The sequence below is a fragment of the Dendropsophus ebraccatus genome, chromosome 6, assembly GCF_027789765.1.
Source record: "Dendropsophus ebraccatus isolate aDenEbr1 chromosome 6, aDenEbr1.pat, whole genome shotgun sequence".
Lineage (NCBI taxonomy): Eukaryota > Metazoa > Chordata > Amphibia > Anura > Hylidae > Dendropsophus > Dendropsophus ebraccatus.
In genome coordinates, this window is record NC_091459.1 from 138,534,383 (window position 1) to 138,549,693 (window position 15,311).

At 44.9% G+C, this 15,311-nt stretch overlaps 1 long non-coding RNA gene across 1 annotated transcript in view; it reads left to right on the forward strand.

The window, feature by feature from the left end:
• Positions 1-9,187: 9,187 nt before the first annotated feature.
• LOC138794488 (uncharacterized) overlaps positions 9,188-15,311 on the forward strand; it is a 46,244-nt gene continuing 40,120 nt past the window's right edge. The window contains exons 1-3 of the long non-coding RNA XR_011363457.1: positions 9,188-9,319; positions 10,805-10,969; positions 11,894-11,990. This is a non-coding gene — a long non-coding RNA (uncharacterized lncRNA). The remainder of the gene's footprint in view (positions 9,320-10,804; positions 10,970-11,893; positions 11,991-15,311) is intronic.

Consider the following 15,311-nt stretch of genomic DNA (forward strand, 5'->3'; position numbering starts at 1 on the left):
ACCTCCACCGATCAGATCTTTTAGCAGGGGAGCCAAGAGATGGACCTCCACCAATCAGATCCTCCAGCAGTGGAGCGAAGAGATGGACCTCCACCGATCAGATCCTCCAGATAGGTCATCAGTTTTATAAAGCTGGATAGTTCTTTTACATTCATTAATTAGAACATGGCTGTCTGCCCCGACCTCTCCCATGCACATAAATGTTCAGTAAGGCTTATTTCTCCAAGGGTAAAAATCCAGCAAACCTCACCCTTCTCGCCACCGACAGGACACCATTCGCCTCAAGGTAAGAGATGAGCGAACCTTGAACATACCTGGGTTCATCCAAACCTGAACTCTCTGCATTTGGTTATCGATGATTGAGGAAGTTGGATGCAGCCCTAGGGAGTCCGGGAAAACATGGATACAGGCTATGGCCTATAGCTGTATCCATGTTTGCCAGGCAAGCTTAGGGCTGCCTCCAACTTCTACAGTCGCCCCCTCCCCTTCCCTTACAAATGCAGAGAGTTCAGGTTTGGATGAACCCAGGCTTGTTCAAGGTTTGCTCATCTCTACTCAAAGTGCCGATACACCTTCAATAACTGCTGGGTGAACAGTCATTTGGCGAAAGTTATCTCTCCAGATTTCATCGGCAACATTATAGAGAAATGTTGGTAGAGGTCATGGGTGGTTACATGGAAAATACATGTGGCCAATCTGTAGTAATAGATTAACAGCCAGAGACTCAACTAATATGGTCCATACGGAACACTTCGGCCAATTTGTATCTAACATTTCCCTTTAGGGATGGGGCAAAGAGGCCAAGGTGCCATGGGAAGCTCCACCAGCACTTCCTATCTAATGTGATGGCAAGAATGGCAGGTCATAAAATACTATTCTTGGACACCACAACTAAACCCTGACAGAGCTCACTGTGACTCAATGGGGTTTGTCAGATACCATTTATATCTATCGTTTTGACTTCGGTGCTATTCGGTTGTATTGCCACTTGTGCGCCATCAGGCTTAGTTCCCACCTCGTTCTTTGCCTTACATCGGCCAATATATCAGCAACCTGCCCAGAAGGGATGGCAATGTATAGCCATATTGCGGACTGGCTCATTGACTTTCATGTGCCAAATGTGGTCTAACTGTTACTACATTTGGTCGATACAAAGACATGGTTTACCACTTTTTTGGGTCCTGTGCACACGGTGCATACATCTAGGAAATGGCGGGAATGGATCAGTTAGATTACATCAAAGTCAATCAAACAAATCAGCATATGTGCCGGAATCCCGTTTTGACAGGTTGCTGATGTATATAGCTCAACATGGGGCAAAAAAAAAAACGTGAACTGAGTCTAAGGGTACTTGGACGATCTTTAGATTGTCTGGGGAGCTCCTCCTGCAGCTCCCTGCACCCCCTCACGGTCTTACCCACTCACCATTGGGTCAAGTAATAGCACCGACATCGAGTGGGGACATGGAGCCAAAGATTATTGACCTGACAGGTTGACACTCTCTCGCTCCTCCAGATCAAGCCGTGCTATTGGGTCCTACTTTAGCTTATCCAACCCTGGAGACCCAGCCCTGATGGATTTCCAGTGAAACGGCTTCATTCCTCAATCACAACTCATTGCACTAACCACACCAGCATGGTTTATGTACCGCTCTACGCTATAAGTCATATATTACTGCCATGTATTACGGTAAAGAAAGTTCTTTTCCATTCCACAGCCTATTGCGAGTTACGAATTGATGTTTTTCTGCATTAATACCCTTTCCCCTGAATATATCAGCGTATCACCCAACATAATGTAGATTATATAGCTTTATAAATGTCGTAAGAAAAGAAAAAAGTTGCAGCATAGAGACAGCAAAGTCTTTTGTTCCGCCAGTTACTAAGCAACGGAATCCACAAGGGCAGTTCTGCGGTTCTATCGAAATGATTCATATTCTAAAAAGTTCTGACTTTTATTATAGTAGATGTTTTATGTCTGAAGAGCGGCGGGGGATGTAACCTTACTGTATGTACCGCCAATTGTTATTCGGTCATTAGCAGCTTTCATTTACATGATGTTAAAGTATATACAGCCGCTAACTCTTTGGCAGCCAGATGGTAGTTACTGGAATGGGGGCACGTTGCAATGTTCCCGCATCCCAATTCTAAAGAAACTAAGTTCAGTACTGCATTGCCAGCCGGGATGGACTTCACTGACCCCGGCTGGTCTGTCACAGATTGGCCGGTGTCATACTGTGTGTGAACCCGGCCTTAAGTTGTATTGTGCTGCATAATTAGAAAGCACAGTGGTCTTAGACATAGGGTCTTAGGGCCCTATTAGACAGAGCGATAATCTGCCAAATCTGGCTAATTTGGCAGATTTTTGCTTTGTGTTATAAAGACAACAATCATCGGCTGATTGCGTCTTTAGTTCCTGACCCCAAATCATTGACTGTATTGATTCATTGATTGATTGATTGCATTGCTACGTTTCATAGAGATGTGTGAGCGATGGCTGACAAATGTGTAAGGAAAATTTTAAAATTCATACATTCGGACAGCTCCCCGGTGTCTCCCTGTCTTCTCCCCACTCCCCGGTGTCTCCCTGTTTTCTTTCCATGTCTTCCTGTCTTCTCCCCGGAGTCTTCCTGTCTTCTCCCCACTCCCCGGTGTCTCCCTGTTTTCTCTCCGGTGTCTTCCTGTCTTCTCCCCACTCCCCAGTGTCTCCCTGACTTCTCCCCACTCCCCGGTGTCTCCCTGTCTTTTCCCCGGTGTCTCCCTGTTTTCTCTCCGGTGTCTTCCTGTCATCTCTCCGGTGTCTTCCTGTCTTCTCCCCGGTGTCTTCCTGTCTTCTCCCGACTCTCTGGTGTCATCCTGTCTTCTCCCCACTCTCCGGTGCCTTCCTGTCTTCTCCCCAGTGTCTCCCTGTCTTCTCCCCGGTGTCTTCCTGTTTTCTCCCCTGTTTCTTCCTGTCTTCTCCCCTCTCTCTGGTATCTTCATGTCTTCTCCCCACTCTCCGGTGTCTCCCTGTCTTGTCCCCGGCGTCTTCCTGTCTTCTCCCCACTCTCCGGTGTCTTCCTGTCTTCTCCCCAGTGTCTCCCTGTTTTCTCCCCGGTGTCTTCCTGTCTTCTCCCCAGTGTCTCTCTGTTTTCTCCCCGGTGTCTTCCTGTCTTCTCCCCGGTGTCTTCCTGTCTTCTCCCCGGTGTCTTCCTGTCTTCTCCCCACTCTCCAGTGTCTTCCTGTCTTCTCCCCACTCTCCGGTGTCTTCCTGTCTTCTCCCCAGTGTCTCCCTGTTTTCTCCCCGGTGTCTTCCTGTCTTCTCCCCAGTGTCTCTCTGTTTTCTCCCCGGTGTCTTCCTGTCTTCTCCCCGGTGTCTTCCTGTCTTCTCCCCGGTGTCTTCCTGTCTTCTCCCCGGTGTCTTCCTGTCTTCTCCCCACTCTCCAGTGTCTTCCTGTCTTCTCCCCACTCTCCGGTGTCTTCCTGTCTTCCTTCCAGTGTCTCCCTGTTTTCTCCCCGGTGTCTTCCTGTTTTCTCCCCGGTGTCTTCCTGTCTTCTCCCCACTCTCCAGTGTCTTCCTGTCTTCTCCCCAGTGTCTCTCTGTTTTCTCCCCGGTGTCTTCCTGTCTTCTTCCCACTTACCAGTGTCTTACTGTTTTCTCCCCGGTGTCTTCCTGTCTTCTTCCCACTCACCAGTGTCTTACTGTGTTCTCCCCGGTGTCTTCCTGTCTTCTCTCCACTCCCCGATATCTTTCTGTCTTCTCCTCGCTGTCTGCAGCCACCAGTGCAACTTCAGAGCGGTTCTCTGAAGTTACAAGCTGCTCAGCCAATCAGTGTCTGGGACTGCTATGGACAGTGATTGGTTGAGCTGACTGTAAGTTCAGACACCAGAGGGCGCTTCTTTGTAAATCCAGGGGGCGAGACTTTGTTTAAGACTGCTGTACAATAAATATTCCCCCTCTGTTTATATCCCAGATTTCAATATGACCTCAATAGGTCTGCCTTGTTTTGAACGCCCAAATTCTAGGCGGTATAAATGAGTTTGTCAATGCACAAAAGTATTTGTCATTTGGCAAAACTTCCATTGAAGTCATTGTATGTTTTTGCACAGGAATGAAGCATAGTGAATAGGGAATCCAGCTCTGCTACATCCCAATATACACAGTATATTGGTCCTGAAAGGGTTAAATAGAATTTCTTCTTCCGCCCTGTTCTCAGTGGAAAGCACAGTGGACATTACCTCCTTTCAGTCTCCTGAGTGAATCTAATATTTATTTGTATTGCAGAGAACAGAAAATACCCGTGTTATGGCGTGTGTGATCCAGAGGAGGTGACGCTAGGAGAGGACAAACATAACGGAATATGTGCAGCGATCACAGACCGGCTCTGTGCCCGCCATGGACACTAAACCTTTGACACTGTGAAGCGTTGAAAAAAATCGTCAAAAGATTGACATCGAGGCTTGAAATGACATAATAGGTTTGTTCACCCCCCAAAAAATTCTTTCAAATCAACTGGTGAACTACCCCTTTAAAGTGGCCTTCCTTGTTCCTAGTCATATCTGTTCTGGGTGATCCCCAGTATGACCCCCATTACAGCCCCTACACACAGTCGGTTGCCATGCAGAGCCCCTAGACTCCTGACTGACTAATCTGACTAGTTATGCGGTGATACACTCCCAGCTCTCATATAGGTGTATTCACACTTACCAGTCATATAGCAGCTTTGGCCGCAGTGTGTAAACACACCCTATCATTACACTCCACGGCAGCTAAGGTAGTCAGGACTCTATGAAAGCTACTTACCTAAAAACATATATAACTACGGAATGGCTCAGCCTTAAAGGGGTTGTCCCAGCAATTAAAAAGTTATTTATACACTAGCTACCCGCTGCGCATTTCCAGAGAGTGTACCGATACAGCCCAATACTGTTCTCTGTGCTTGCATAGGGTGCGCTGTGTTGCTGGGACTGGGACTACATTGTGCAGCCAATGGTCAAACAGGCAGGCGTAGTTTTCCCATAATGCCCTGACTACAATATAACATAGTCCCAGCTACCGTTTATCGTTTGTTTGGTTCACTAATTGCTCAGTGTAATTCCACATCATTCCTTCATTTGGTGGGATCAGATGGAGTAAACGATTGTGGTAACTAACGACTATCGTTCTGTGTAATACAGTGAACGATTTCAGGTAGCTCTCGTTTATCGTTACAAATCGACTTGTCTAATAGGAGCCTAACTGTGCTCAGACATCTAATAAAAGAAAAAACTATACTCACCCTCCTTGCTCACCCATTGCTGCTACTGTCTCAGTGTCAGTCTCCGCTGCACAGTATTTCTAGTGTTAGTTTTGGCACAAGGGAGATCAACCAAAACAGTGCAGAGACACTATCACGTGCTTTTCAATGTCAGTGAGCTAACCAGACCGTCTACTGGGAAGGAAGGTCTCCAGTCAAGAAAAAACACTGAAGAAAGGTATCCATCCACAGACAGTTGTTTCAGGGTATTTGCCCCTCATCAGTGTGGAGTAGGATTCTGGCTAGTTAGAGCAAAGCCTAGTAAGTGCATTCAGCAGAATGATGGTTGACCTCAGGGAGCTCAATGAAAACATTGCAGAGACACCATCATGTGTTCCTCCCGTTATTGCTCCCAGTAGCCGGAATCCCGCTCCACACTGATGAGGGACAAATACTCCAAAACAGCTGTCTGTGGATGGATACCTTGCTTGGGAATTTCCCAGCCCTGTCATTTTTGCCTTGGCTTGTTGGAAGGTGGTTTCCTTGACTGGAGATCCTCCCTTGGCTTCGTTGTTCCTTCCTGGTAGACTGTTCTGCAGCTTCAGAGCAGTCTCTGAGCTGACAGGCCACTCAGCCAATAACTGGCCACAGCAGTCCCAAACAGCGATTGGCTGAGCGTCAGTCAGCCTGTCAGACTGCTCTGAAGATGCAGCAGCGGCATCGGGAGTGAGAGCAGAGGGCAGGAGAAGACCAGGAGCTTGGAGAGGTAATGTATAACAGTTTAGGGCAATGGCTGCACGGACATCACTAACAATATATATATATATATATATATATAAATATATATATATATATATATATACACAGCCCATATATATATATATATATATATATATATATATATATATATATATACAGCCCTCGCTAAACAATCAAGTCGTGTAATAGGCTCAGTAAACGAGTGCCGATCTGTTTACATTATTGATCGGCCCATCTAATAGGACCCTAAGACAATGGCAGCAACGGGGAGCGAGGAGGGTGAGTATAGGTTTTATTTTACATAACTATGAGCACAGCTAGATAAAAAGTAAACATTTTCGGAATACCCCTTTAATTTTGTAATAATTTCATGCCATGTATTTCGAGGCAGCATTTGAAAGCGCCATAGGTTAGAAAATAAACTCGGCAACCCCATGCATTGAGCTGCCCTACTTACATATATATCAGTTCTCTTCCCCTTCTGTATATTTTTGCACCTGTGAAAAAAGTGCAAATCCAAAGAAATTCTGCATAATTCGGCATGTACTGTATCTCCCAGTGCATCATGAGAGAACAGTAAAGCCTTTTTTTTAAGCTTTTTGCAGCGCTGGAGGGTCCCAGCACAATAACAGCATCGAACAATGGGGCGACAGGTCCAGACAATGCCCCGGGGGCGGCCAGTCCTTTCCTGATATGGGTGAGTGCAGTGGAATGCTGGGACCTGTTAGGAGTACGGGCCCTATATCTGCGCAGACCCCGAGCGGACAAATATAGCTCCTTAATTAAAATTCTTGTTTTTATTCGCCGTCTCAGCGTTTCAAAGCATCGAGCACTTTGTGTTTCGCACAGCTGTTGTTAAAGTGACGGAAAACACGGGATAAGAGACTGAGCTGCTGGCGCCCTCATGGCACGGTGATACGGACAGGCCGTCGGGGTGATCCAGCAACAGGTGGGACTCGTTTGGCAAGTCTGTGTTTTTCATGTATACTTGGGCCTACACATATGGCAGCCGGCCACTCACTGCTGAGCTCAATGAGGCGGGAGGCACAGAGGTTATACTGCTGGGACAATGTCCTCACTGGCTCATTCATAACATAACATTTTAATTACTTACAGGTTTTTATATATATATATATATATATATATATATATATATATATATATATATATATATTTAGGGACTTTTGCAGAACCCAAGGTCCTGAGCCTAGGGCAGCACTTAACGGGGTTGTTCACAAAAAAAAATCTTTTGAATCAACTGCTGACAGAAAGTTATATAGATTTGTAATTTACTTCTATTAAAAAGGTCTCAAGTGTTCCCCTACTTTTCAGCTGCTGTATGTCCTGCAGGAAGTGGTGTATTCTTTCCTGTCTGACACAATGCTCTCTGCTGCCACCTCTGTCCATGTCAGGAACTGTCCAGAGCAGCAGCAAATCCCCATAGAAAACCTTTCCTGCTCTCCAGACTGGAAAGAATGCCACTTCCTGCAGGACATACAGCAGCTGATAAGTACTAGAAGACTGGAGATTTTTTAATAGAAGTAAATTACAAATCTCTGACACTTTCTGGCACCAGTTGATTTGAAAGAAAAACTTTTTTGGTGAACAAACCCTTTAATGTATATTTTTTTTCAACCCTTTCAGCAAATTTTAATGCAGTCTTGGGTGGTCTTCTTAAAGGGCAATCAGAGTATTATATAAGCTCACTCAGGAAACAACGGACCAGCTCGACCTTTCACCCAAATAACATCAGGCCATGAATCTGCTGTATGTGGTTTGAAATATGTTATTATATCATAATGTAACTACTACTATGAACTCTACTAAGTCTTACAGGTCACATGGTTTTGAAACATTTTATTTTTTTCCTGAAATTAAGGCAAAAAATTGCCCAATATTACCCGGTTTGTGCAAATCATGGTAAAAACAACAAATTTTTAAATGTTGTAGATATGTATATTTTATTCTTAAAGGGATACTCCAGAGAAAATTGACTTAAATCAACTGGTGCCAGAAAGTTATTGCGTTTTGTAAATTATTTCTATTTAAAAATATCCAGCCTTCCAGTACTTATTAACTGCTGTATGTCCTGCAGGAAGTGGTGTATTCTCCCCAGTCTGACACAGTGCTCTCTGCTGCCACCTCTGTCCATGTCAGGAACTGTCCAGAGCAGGAAAGGTTTTCTATGGGCATTTGCTGCTGCTCTGGACAGTTTCTGACATGGACAGAGGTGGCAGCAGAGAGCACTGTGTCAGACTGGAAAGAATACACCACTTTCTGCAGGGCATACAGCAGCTGATAAGTTCTGGAAGACTTGACATTTTTTAAATAGAAGTAATTTACAAATCTGTATAACTTTCTGACACTAATTAATTTGAAAACAATTTGTACCTCTTTAAAAGCTTCCCTAGGTGGCAGCCCTTTTGGAAACACACACTTTCTTCCTGCTTTGTTGGAATAGACAGTAGAGTGGGATGTATGTGAAATTTATAGTAGCTGCAATGAGTGGGAATCAGTGGACAGGAAAAGCTCATAGACAATCGTTGTCTACTGTAATAGAATACATCCCCTTCCGTCTGAGACGACTGATGCAAGCAAGTCCCTGGCAGGCTTTATCTGCAACTTTGTAGCTTCTTTGTAATGCAGCATTACAAAGAAGCTACAGTGTTGCAGATAAAGCCTGCCAGGGACTTGTTTCCATCAGCCATCTCAGAAGGGAGGGGGGAGGAGGGGGAGACCGAGAGAAAAGCTCACATACAGTTTTTTGTGTATTCAGCAGAAAGCAGCAGATGAGAACTGGGGGAAGGAGACTGAATAGATAATAACAAGTATGGAAGGAATTGTTAGACTCACCATGGGTAGCAACATATCAAAAGTTATGTTTGAGTGGAATACCCCTTTATCTTGTCCAACCTTTAATAATAATGAGATGACTCTATTGATCATGTCCCAGTGTACACAGCAAAGCTACGAGCTGCAGAACTAAATGAATATACACATAAAAAGCACCAATAATGTCAGAGTAAAACCTGATGCAAATGTTTGATAGTCTAGTGATATATTGTGGTGTTATGTAGGGTTGTTTGGCTACTCATCTATTAGCGGTACTACTGGTCTGCGGTCACGTCTTCACGTGTTCCACTGCAACGTTTACCATCTAATCTATTAGTTAATGATTAGTGGGTATGACACCGTGCCGGCAGGTGGTGGACATACAATGTACTGACTCAGCGCAAACCACCCATGTGTGGAAGGAAACAGATGGAAAACACCAGCGTGTAGAACGAGTTTCACCATTTACACGTCCAGACTTTACAAAAATGTTCCCACTAACAACTATCAATGGTAAGTGAGCGAACGTGCCTCCCACTGCCTGGAGAAGTTGGATGCAGCTCTAGGGAGTCCTCGAAAACATGGATACAACCATAGGCCATAGGCTGTACCCATGTTTTCCTGGCAGCCCTAGGGCTGCATCCAGAGCAGAGTATTCCCTAAGTCCACCCATAACTAATTATATCCCATCGACTGTGTTTATGCCGCCTTATTGGATGTAATGGTAAGGAATCAGGTCTATCTATGCAACAACAGACAATAGGAAAGACCCTTTCCTGCCCTAGTCCACCAGGGATACTGACATTAACCTCTCACTGCTCTAGACCACCAGGGATACTGACATTAACCTCTCACTGCTCTAGACCACCAGGGATACTGACATTAACCTCTCACTGCTCTAGACCACCAGGGATACTGACATTAACCTCTCACTGCTCTAGACCACCAGGGATACTGACAGTAACCTCTCACAGCTCTAGAAGACCAGAGATACTGATATGAACCCCTCACTACCCTAGACCACCAGGGGTACTGACATTAAAGTGGTATTCCAATTTATAGCTAACTTGCCCCTTATTGACAGGAGAGATTACAGGTGATCCGACTTCTGTACCCCCGGTAATCTCCATAGCGTCGCTGTGTTTTAACGAGCCGATTATCGCTCCAATGCCATCGTTATTGTGAAGATTCGAACGATAATCGTTCCATGTAAAAGGACCATAAGTCTTTTCTGTCACACCCTGTGCTTATCTGTCTGGGCATTATGGGAGTAAACGTGGCAGTCCTGACTATATAACCCTATACATCATATGGTGTCAGTATATAGGCAGATCCTCAGATCATTTCCAATCTACGCAAAAACAATGGTGTCAATTACAAGGAGTGCGACCAGTACAGACCAATTATTTGGGACGTTTCCCATTACTGGCTCCGGACAATGGTTCTGCACTTACAGGTAATGGCGTTTGGAGGAAAACAACCAGGGAAATTTACCGACAGTCATTAGTGCTGCAGTCATTAGAGAGGTCAACAACCAACCTAAAAATATACTCCGCTCAGGGCTTCAGCTTACCACTCATTTAACCGTTTCATATTGTGTGTGAACAGTGGCATATATGACCACCAAGATATGTGTGTATATATATATATATATATATATATATATATATATATATATATATATATATATATACACCTGTACATACACACATACACACAGGGGGAGATTTATCAAACATGGTGTAAAGTGAAACTGGCTCTGTTGCCCCTAGCAACCAATCAGATTCCTCCTTTCATTCCTCACAGACTCTTTGGAAAATGAAAGGTGGAATCTGATTGGTTGCTAGGGGAACTGAGCCAGTTTCACTTCCCACCATGTTTGATAAAACTCCCCCACAGTGTTTCCCCAAAAATAACACAGTGTCTTATATTAATTTTTGCTCCCAAAGATGCACTAGGTCTTATTTTCAAGGAATGTCTTATTTTTCTATGGAGAAGAATTCACATGTCACACAGCAAGGGCCAAGTGTACAGTATGGCAGTGTCCGACCACCGGGGGAGCTCACCACAGCACACTCGTACAGCACAGCAGGGACAGTGTATGGTATGGCAGCTTCCGACCACCAGGGGAGTTTACCACAGCACCTTCGTACAGCACAGCAGGTACAGTATGGCGGCAGGCGGCATAACAGCAGACTGTATGCAGCTCTACATCTGGTGGTAGGGGATGTTGGGGAAGGCAGCAGGTCATGGGCCTCTTGATGCCTTGCCTGCACATTTACAAGTGATGGCCATGGAAGGAAACATCAGGGTTGGCGACAGGTGACTCTTCTTGTCCTGCATTGAGCGGTGAAATTAGGAGACAATGGCAGCAGGCTAAAAAGAATCACATTCTATCCAGGCAGTATGTCCGGCAGCCACGCATCAGCCGGGGATAGACCAGGAGGTGAGAGGCTCGATGGGGGAGCGTGTTGTTAGGGGAGTTGTGTTTTTTTAAAAAAAAATTTTTATCTGCTTTGCATAGAGGGAAAAGGGGGCCATCTATAAGGGGTGGGAGAAGAGGGGGCCATCTATAAGGGGTGGGAGAAGAGGGAGCCATCTAAAAGGGGGAGGAGAGGGGGCCATCTATAAAGGATGGGGGAAGAGGGGGCCATCTATAAGGGGGGAGAGGAGAAGGGGCCATCTATAAAGGGAGGGAGAGGGGGCCATCTATAAAGGGTGGGGGAAGAGGGGGCCATCTATAAGGGGGGAGAGGAGAAGGGGCCATCTATAAAGGGGGGGAGAGGGGGCCATCTATAATAGGGAACAACATGCAGTGGGGGCCATCTATAAGGGGGGGAGAAGGGGCCATCTATAAGGGAGGGTTAGAGAGGGGGCCATCTATAGGGGGGGCATCTATAAGGGGGGGGGCAACATGCAGTGAGGGCCATCTATAAGGGGGGAGGAGGGAGGCATATACTATAAGGGGGATCACATAGAGTGAGCCTACCCACTAAATGAGGGTGTAAAGGGGCTAGTACAGATGTGCAGTGTGTAGAGAGATGAGGATGGTGCCAGAGTGAGGAGTCTAATATGTCTGTCTGGCAGATTCTGTGGATTCGTGGCTCGGAGAAGTTCTAATGGCCCTGGGCAGATGGAGAAGAAGATGAAAAGGGAAGAACTCCGATCAGAGAAGACGCCCCCTGTGAGTCACTAAATATAACTTCTCTGTAATTTATATGGTGTACAGAACCTGTGTAGAGCTGCATCAACCTCTATATGACTGTATAATGTGATAGTGATGTGTGTACAGTGGATTATTCATTAGCAGCGGTGGTGTTAGTATGTTGCGGTGTTAGTCAGTATGTGGTGGTAATATTTGGTACTTGTTATCCGGTACTGTGTTTTATTGGTCTTAGTATACTGGATTTGGTCAGTAACAATATGGTGGTGATGGTAGTGGTTTTGGTGTGGCGGTAATATTTCCCCCTTGTATACTGGTATTACTGGTAATATTGCTCTTACTATACAGGATTTGGTCAGTAACAGTATGGCGGTAATATGTATGGTGCTAATATTTTCTCTTCCAATATGCTGGTGTGGGGCCATGAAGGGGGGGGCAGGTTTACCTCTCGCTCCAGGGCCCAGGAGACATTAGCTCCGCCCCTGCTTGTCTGGATATGACTTATTAGTATATGAAGAGGGAGGTATAGGACAGAAGAAGAGAGTAGATCTTCCAACAAGTTCTTCCAAGAAGCAGTAAGAAATGATGTTCCCATCGTATCCGTACCATCCATAGGAGTAATTGACCTGCAATAGACTTTAAAGTGCCAGAATAATTGCAGCCGGTGTATGGTCATCAAAGAACTCCGTGCACGGCCTCAGGGGCCGTTCTCTCAATATCATCTTTAAACTTTAAAGAGACGATGGGGGTCAAGTGTTTAACAAGAAAAACATCTGGATGGGAAAACATCAAGTAGATTTTCGAAGCTTTCAAGCCGACCTTGAGATTTATGACCCCGAATCATTTCTTTTCTTTGTGATACATGAAACGTAAAAGGATTATTTCATTGTTTTACAACTTTCCACAAGGACTATAAAACTTCTCATGTCAATCTTAATTTGGCATGAAAGTAACCAACTCTCCTGCTTAGTGCCGATCGTGGCCTCTGTCAGGCTAATTGCACCGACTCATTGACTTTCCCATGAAAATCATAATTGTTATGTAATAAGTTTGTTACATTCAATTGTTTTTTGTTGTTGTTGTATTTCTCCACTGTACAGTATACGCTACAGATAATCTCAAGCTACACAAGGATCTCAACTAGGCATGTTCAAGGAATTATCCCTATAGTTATTTCCCCCCAGCTGTTGCCAAATTACAACTCCCATCATGCCTGCACAGGCATGATGGGAGTTGTAGTTTTGCAACAGCTGGAGAGCCAAGGTTCCCCATCCCTGGTATAGGGAATAACCAGCGGAGATGGAAATACTCCCTTAAAGGGGTAATTCATCAATTTCTTTTTTTAATCGACTGATGCCATAAAGTGCCACAGAATTTTTTTTTTTAATCTTCAGTCTCCTGTCAAGTCTTTCTGTACTTATCAGCCACTGTATGTCCTGCAGTAAGTGGTGTCTTCTTTCTAGTCTGGAGAGCAGGAGCGGTTTTCTATGAGGATTTGCTGCTGCTCTGGACAGTTGTGGCAGCAGAGAGCACTGCGTCAGACAGGACAGAATACACCACTTCCTGCAGGACATACAGCAGCTGATAAGTACGGGAAGACTTGAGATTTTTTGATAAAAGTAAATTACAAATCTCTGGCACTTTCTCGCCCCAGTTGATTTGAAAGAAAATTGAAAGAATAATTTTTTACCCCTTTAAATATACATTTCATATGTATCAGCACTCCCCTTGCCCAGTGCACCAAACCACCTCATTAGCATAAAGATCAAACTACAAAGTACACAAAAATGATGCAGAGCATTAAGGTAAGACCTTCATCCTCAGCACCCCGTGTGCAGTAGAGACATATCTGCAGGTTAGCTGCTCCTATCCTGCTGATAGTTTCCCTACAACTACAACAGCACTTACTGGTTGTCCGTCTGGGCCTTTGCTTAGTAAATCACATTCCTAATGGAAAGAAGATAAAGATAAAAGACTATGGACGCCATTCAAAAGCTTTTTTTATTATTGCCTTAGGCCTTCATTAAAAATGTAGCTTAGTTTTTCTTCTACAGCCTCTGCTGTTTGCTTGTGTTAGTTCTGTTTCACTCTACACTTATATGCAGCCTATGTGATTTATCAGCTTGTATCTGCTTCTTTCCGACCTATTTACATCCTTAGGCTATGTTCACACAACGTATCTTTTCGTAAAAGTACGGCCGTTGTTGCAATCGGCAACAACGGCCGTACTTTTTACGAAAAGATACGTTGCTTAGGCTTCTATGGGATCCCGGCCGGAGCGTATACACATAGTATACACTCCGGCCGGGATCTCCATAGTGAGCAGTGGGGAGTTCTGATGAGGGCACACAGATGCGCCCGCATCAGAACTCTACGGGGCCAAAATCATCCTGCCGGTACTGCAGTACCGGCCAGGATGATCTTTTCAGAGACCGGCTGGTCTCTTACTGCATATGAACATAGCCTTAGCAAGCTGTCCTCCAAGGTTTCTCTCCCTTCTGTCCACACCAACCCCCTACTCCTCCCCACTATATAGCAAAACAGCAGGATTATTATTATTATTATTTTAATAAAGACTATTTAGAAAGTTGCATTATTCTGTCTATCCTTCATCAATGTGAACCACAGTGTCCTTCAACTGTTGCTCACACTATATATAATACACTAATACAATAGTTATACCTAATCCCTATTTACAGTGCCTGATATGGACCACACTGCAATATCTAATGCATTATTGATAATGGTTGTAACTACACAGACAGAAACATTAAATAAGAGTGCGCAGTGCCAAGAGTCATCTGGGACGGCAGTCAAGGCCGCTTTGATCTACGAATCATTGATCAATAGCACAATGGATGGAATACGAGCCAGAAATAGCAGTCTAGTTGTCTCAGTACATTACATTTAGGTGACTATGTGAATGCAAAGTGTAATCCTTATCCGCCATATCGTTGTTTCCTGTTATTACAGTCAAATTTATAGGCATACTTAGATAAGGTTATAAAAGACGAGTATATAAATGGGGCACCGGGCAGAAGATTCTTGATTATTGGGCCAAAACAGGAGGCACCCAAAGGGAAACGGAGACTGGACAGTGACTGTGAGAGTCACCAGGAACCCAACACTACTCCAACAGGCATCACCAAAGGGAAGCGGAGACTGGACAGTGGTGGTGAGAGTCACCAGGAACCCAACACTACTCCAACAGGCATCACCAAAGGGAAGCGGAGACTGGACAGTGGTGGTGAGAGTCACCAGGAACCCAACACTACTCCAACAAGCATCACCAAAGGGAAGCGGAGACTGGACAGTGGTGGTGAGAGTCACCAGTAAGTAACC